Below are 6,789 nucleotides of genomic sequence, written 5' to 3' on the forward strand. Positions count from 1 at the left end.
AGTTAGAGATAGCTTTAAATAAAATGGAAGCGGTATTGACAAAACAGTATTCTATGAAAATAAATAAAAGTAAAACAAAAATACTGGTACGCAAGGGAAGAAAAAGAAGGGAAAAAGCGAATATAAAGATAGGAGACGAATGATTAGAAGAAGTTACTTATTTTAAGTATCTAGGAAGTGAGATATGTCAGGACGGGGAATAGTAGGGATATGAAGAAGAGAATACCCAAGGATCGAGTCGCCTTCTATGCTCGCGAAGGGTTAATTTAGAAATTCGAAAAAGATTGTTAAAGGTGTATGTTTTGAAAAGGATAAAAGCGTTCGAAATGGTGTTACCGGCGAATGATGAGAATACCGTGAATAGAGAAGGTTAGAAATGAAGAAATATTAGAAAGAATAGGAGAACAGAGGACTCTATGGAAGTCGTAAGAAAATAGGCGAGATAGATTGGTAGGACACCTTCTCAGGCATGAAGGTCTAATCAGAGACATATTAGAGGCAGAAACAATAGTTAAGAGGAGTAGATTAGATTAGTGTTCATAAATAAGTAGTTAAGGAAGTGCGATGTTCTAGTCTTAGAGAAATGCGAAGATTAGCTCAGGATAGGAAGGAGTGAAGGTGCGTGCCCAACCAACTTCGGACTGACGACCTTATGATGATGATGATGATTATGACTTCAAAAAGTTTTTCTTTTCTTAAAATCTATGTATCTAGTGGGTCATCAAAATAAATGGTTTTACAAAAATATACATATACAAATTATATGTTTAAATGTAATTTGGAAGGAGAAATGCTAAAACAACCTTTCCAGTTAATTTATTAAGTTAGTTTGGAAAGTTCAAGTTTATAATTTTTCACGCAGTGGGGTTTTTTATTTTCTTCAATAATTAGTAATGATATTAGCTAACTATTAATGACGATTACAATTATCCAGAATGGTTGCATTTTTTTCTTAATACTTTTTAATTATCTAACCTAAATGGTCGATGATTTAGATCATATTATTGATTATAGAAACGTACATCTCACCTCTTAATCAATCACGGACATCGATGTATTGATCAAGCTGAATAACGTCCATTGGTTATATTATATTTTATCAATTTCCAATATCTACATATATCAGTTTATAATCCAATAACCGTTTAACTGTTATTAATCGGCAAGTCTACCATTTGAGATATGTTTAAAACTTAATCGTGATTATTTTTGTACCAATTTGTTTAAGTAATGGAATAATAATCTCGAATAGTACCTACCTACCTACCTACCTAATAAACGATTCTCATAAATGTCCATCGGTTCCGGCGGACTTATCAAAAGTCTTGATGTATTCTCTTTAATCGTTATTATATCCTAATTTGTCTTCGCCTTTTGCCATTCTCATTCCCATTAGTAGAACACGCGCCCTGTTTCTAAAATAGCCTTAGATTATTAGAACACGTCTTTCAATTAGCCTTTGGCATTTCACGGGGCATGATTTTACTCCGAAAGACGGACGGACTATTACCACCGCAGACAGGGCGTGCTATGATTGAGTAATAAAACCATCCATCTAGTCAGAGTCGTAGTCATCGTCATTAAACGAATTGGATATTCCGTCGGTGAGCATGAGTAGTATAGGTTGGACGAGGAGGCGGTGGTGTATTAAGTTTGTTTTGTTTCGCCTTGTAAACTGATGATGCCACGATGTAGGTCAAGTTTAAGACCTGCTTTTAATATTACCGCTGGCGAACATACGTACACCACATCACAAACTCACACTCATCACACACATACGTAGCCATGAAATGTTTACATTATCTTGTCAAACGAAAGACAGGAAAAATATTTACATTTTCTTATTGGATTTTTGCTTAACAGGTTCCCATTAGACAAGAAAAAAATACCCGGACAAGGGCGAGTTTGGCTGTAAATAGTGATCCTAGAATCGCCCACCTCGTTATGTATCACAATCTATAGATGACCGTGTGGACTAATAGTGGTTAATGTTAATATGCAATATTAATTTGAAATCATTTTTCGATTTAGTTATCCACTACAAACTTCCTCAATTTAATGTGGAAAATATTTTTGTTGCTGTTGTCACACCCCCGCCGGGAATCGAACCCGGGACCTTTGGCTTTACGCACCAATGCTCTGATCACTAAGCTCATTAATGAATTTGTTTAGACCGCAGTTTTTCAGGCCGATTCATAATTTCACGATTTTGGCCTTGAAAGCCTATTTTCTTATACTGATGAGTAAATCAATACTCAACTCAAAATTTTGAGTTGCAAGTCTAAATTTCAAGTTGCAAGTCGAAATTAAAAAAATAAATATATTTGCCTCTTCTACGCCTTTGTAGATAATAAATAGAGGCAAAAAATAATAATTTTTCGAAGACAAAAAAATTTCACCTATCTTAGTAGACGAAGGTTCGTCGTTATGGATTAGTTTCGACAAATTGCGGTTTCCATTGGAAAATAGTAAATGAATAGAAAGAAAAACAAAGGAGAAAAATATGCCCTTGATAGTGAAAAGACAGTTAGGTAGTGGTTATTAAGAACTACAGAGAAGATGAAAAGGGAAAGTACGTAGTCCATATCGTTTTAACAGTATCTTCGTATATAAATATTACACGTTAAAAAAAATAGGATGGCTAACATGTATCTATTAGTATTTTTTTTAATAGACAGGTACAATTTTATTTTGTTCCACAACCTTTGGTGATAATTGGGATAAAAGTCAACAGTTTTTATTCTGCTTCTTCAGAACCATAAATGTTAGAAACCTTATTTCTCCTTCGTGTAATTTTTACAACATTGTTTATTTAGATGGGGGATATAATGTTTTGTGCATGTTGATCACAAACCAAAATGCATGAGTTCAAAATAAATAAAATAAAAAATAGAAGATACATATATGATACTCAGTTAGTCGACACTGACACCCCACTTTTATATTTCAGACACCTATATTGTTATTATTTGTAGTAAAAATAATAATATTTTTCAAATTTTTCATTTAAAAGAAATTGGGGCAAGCAGAAAAGCGTTCGCCTTTGGTTACGGAATCTTCTCATAAATATGTCTACAACATTTTATGGGTACATAAGTAGATACCTTGAAGTGAATTGAAAATAGTTTTTAATATTACTACTAAAATGTCCACGATAAACTTTGGTTTGCCAAACGAAACACTTGAAGAATATCGTCAATCTTTTTCGGATTCAGTTACTTATGTAGGTTTTATTGTTTGCGTCAACGTTTCGTGAAGTTTGCAGTTTACCTCGTTGGAATGGTCCTGAAATTACAAAAAAAGTTACCCGATAGTGAAAGCCACATGCTATAACATCCTTGGTAGCCACAATAATCCGGTTATTAAGAAAATATTAGACAAACCGATAGTATCTGATGATAGACTGCCAAAGAACCAGAGACAAGAGACATGCAACAACCAACTTAACCTTTCCGACCAGCATCAAAACAGTCCCCTAGATCTAAGAGGATAATGGCTCATCCAGCCAACCCAAATATCAATCAAAAGATAGATAGACAGATTTAATGTGTAATTGGGAACAATTAAACACTATTTTTTTTTACTTTTTAGTATGTAATAATAAACAGATAACCAAATATGTATACATACCTACATATCAAGTAGTATTTTTGTCACATAAGGACGTTGCTCTTTTCTACAATTTTGCCTATTTAAAAATATCACGTTTATAGTGACGAAAGGTGTTCAGCGGGCGATGAATGAAACTGTTAAAAATTAAAAATAAAATTAACCTAATTGAAGGCAGAATTTATTTTAAGATTTGAAACGCCACATCGTCTGCCACCAATCAAAAATATGGACATAAGTATTTGTTTAGTTTAATTTTGTACAGAAAGGAAACGCAGCTTCATTAGCTTATTAGTCTGTACGAATGGATTACTATTTTATCAGAAAATTGGTTAAAGTAAATACAAATTCCAGTAAATTTGTTCGGGTATTACCCTACTCGACAACTTAATTTTATTAATATTACTGCAAATATCTAACCAACATTGGTTAACATACATAGATACAGAGATAAAAGAATATCATTATATTAAAAAATTTGTATGAAATTACTTTCCGGTATTACTAGCTATTCCAAAACGTGCAATTCTTTACAAACTGTAGAAATAAAAAATAATAATGTAATAATCCGCCGCGTTTTTTCAGGTGATTTTGGCTCACCTCAGTTATAAGTTCTTTTTGGAATGTAAGGTTAGGTCCTATTGAGTATTTTTACTTCCTCCTTCTCTTTGAAGGAATTCGAGAATATTGGGTCACCGTCAGTTGATGATTTAGAATCATGTTATGCTTATTGAAATCTGATATTCACTTTAAATGGAGTCAGTCAGTCCTAAGACTCTAAGACTCCTAAAACTCTTTCCTATCCTAAGCTAACCTTCGCGTTGACTTAGAGGGCCGAGAAGATGTGAACGACGAGCACGTTAACAATAGACGAAAACATCGATGAAGTGAAGAAAATAGTATTGGCCAATCGTCGAATCACCGTTAAAGAAGTTGCTAAGGACCTAAACATATCGATTGCTCCTGCCATTCGATTTTAACCAATGATTTGGACATGAGACGGGCCACAGCGAAATTTGTACCAAAATTGCTCAATTTCGACTAAAAACAGCACCTCATTAACATTATTAAGGAGCTGTTCGATTCTGTCCACGATGACCCAAAATTGCTCCAGAGCGTCATAACTGGTGACGAATCATGGGTTTAAAGTTATGACCTAGAAGCCGCATGACCCAAAACTGCATCATGAGTTCTTGCTACAGGGTAGAACGGTCAATAAGGAATATTAGCTGTAAGTTATGCGCAATTTGCGGAAAGCAATCCGCCAGAAACGCCCGGATTTGTAGAAAAAAAAAAAACAAAAATTGGCTTTTACACCACAATAACGCTCCTGGTTAAACATCTTTGCTTGTGAGCGAATTTTTGGCCAAAAACGCACTTTATCACAGCCACCGTTTTCGGCAGATCTGGCCCCCTGTGAATTTCTCTTGTTCCATGGGTTTATGGTTATGACGTGGAAACCAAAACTCAAACATCCTGCCACACGAGCCAAGACCGAAAAAAGCGCGCCAAGTTGGATCGAATGTGAAGATTTTGCTTAATGTTTTCTTCGATTGTAGGGACGTGGTGCATCATGAGTTCTTGTCCCAGGGTCGAGCAGTAAGGAATATTACCTGCAGGTTATGCCAACTTTTGAGCGAACCAAACAGGCAGAAACGCCGGATTTGTGAAAGAACAAAAATTGGCTTTTGCACCATGATAACGCCTCTGCTCACACATCGTTGCTTGTGCGCGAATTTTTGGATGACACACTAATAATGCTGCAGTCATCGTTTTCTCCAGATCTGGCCACCTGTGACGTTTTCTTTTTTCTGAAGCTGAAAAGGCCCACGAAAGGACGACGTTAGGCTACGATTGAGAAGATAAAGACGACACCGTAGGAAGAACTGATCAAGATCACAAAAAATAATTTTTAAATTGACATTCATCATCATCGTAACATCGTCAGTCCTAAGGCTGGTTGGACACGCACCTCCACTCCTTCCTATCCTGAGCTAATCTTCGCATTTCTCTAAGACTAGAACAGCGCACTTCCTTAACTACGTATTTATGAACACTAATCTAATCTAGGTCTACCTCTACCTCCTGACTACTGTTTCTGCCTCTAATATGTCTCTGATTAGACCTTGAAGCCTGAGAAGGTGTCGTAGCAACCTATCTCGTTTATTATTTACTGACTTCCATAGAGTCCTCTGTTCTCCTATTATTTCTAATATGTCTTCATTTCTAACTTTCTCTATCCACGGTATCCTCATCATTCGACCGTAACATCACATTTGAAACCCTTCTAACCTTTTCTTTTCCGCCGCGCCCACCGTCCATGTTTCTTTTTAGAATTTCTGAATTAATCGTTCGCGAGCATAGAAAAACCAATTTCCTTATTTACTTTATTTTCCTAACATTCCGCACTTATTCTCATGAATAAATAAATAATTTTTGAAAAAACACAATATTCGCGATACTTTTTGAACAGATCTCTTAAACTCCCGTTTATCCGAAATGATAGGGACGCAGCGGCTGTTTCTGATAACAAAAATTTCGTATAAACAGAAGTCCCACGTGCCTCATTATCGTGAAATATGATCGTAAAACGTGCGTACGTAGAATACTTTGATATGGTTGTGCGCCAAAATATGATTGAAAAGTTTTTAATTGCTGAACAACAAACCTCGTTTATTTTGCGTTCTTGCAGAAAAAATATGTCTTACTTGTCAGAGGGAAAAACAGGAATTTAAATTTTAGTACCCAGTCTTATGAATAAAGAAATAAACTCAAAATAATGTTAAGAGGAACTTTAATGTTAAAAAAAAGAAACAAAAAACTTTTAATTCGGAAAAGTTTGTTCGGATAAAGCGGATTTCGGATAAACGGTACTGTATACTACCATTCTAATTAAGCTTTGACATTAAAACACTGGTAAATCATATTGGTACAGGTATTTTTCAATGCAACAATCTTTAAAGTCGGAAAAACTGTAGAAAATGAATGAGTGTTATGAGATAGTATTAGGTAACACATGAGTCAAATTGGTTTTGGCATAATGCTGTCAATGATATATATCTGTAGATTCATGGTTTCAAAATATATTAACATAACACTTGATACTAAAATACCACAATGCGTGCACAATATTACGAAACGAATTCGCAAAGTGTGCGTTGGAACATGCATCCTTTTACA

At 35.0% G+C, this 6,789-nt stretch overlaps 1 protein-coding gene across 1 annotated transcript in view; it reads right to left on the reverse strand.

The window, feature by feature from the left end:
• Nucleotides 1-3,287, reverse strand: part of LOC108743392 — a 20,090-nt gene extending 16,803 nt beyond the window's left edge. The window contains exon 1 of the mRNA XM_018478957.1: nucleotides 3,271-3,287. The gene's annotated coding sequence lies outside the window, so the exon portion shown is untranslated. The remainder of the gene's footprint in view (nucleotides 1-3,270) is intronic.
• Nucleotides 3,288-6,789: the final 3,502 nt, after the last annotated feature.

This window comes from Agrilus planipennis, unplaced genomic scaffold (assembly GCF_000699045.2).
Source record: "Agrilus planipennis isolate EAB-ADULT unplaced genomic scaffold, Apla_2.0 scaffold472, whole genome shotgun sequence".
NCBI classification, from domain to species: domain Eukaryota; kingdom Metazoa; phylum Arthropoda; class Insecta; order Coleoptera; family Buprestidae; genus Agrilus; species Agrilus planipennis.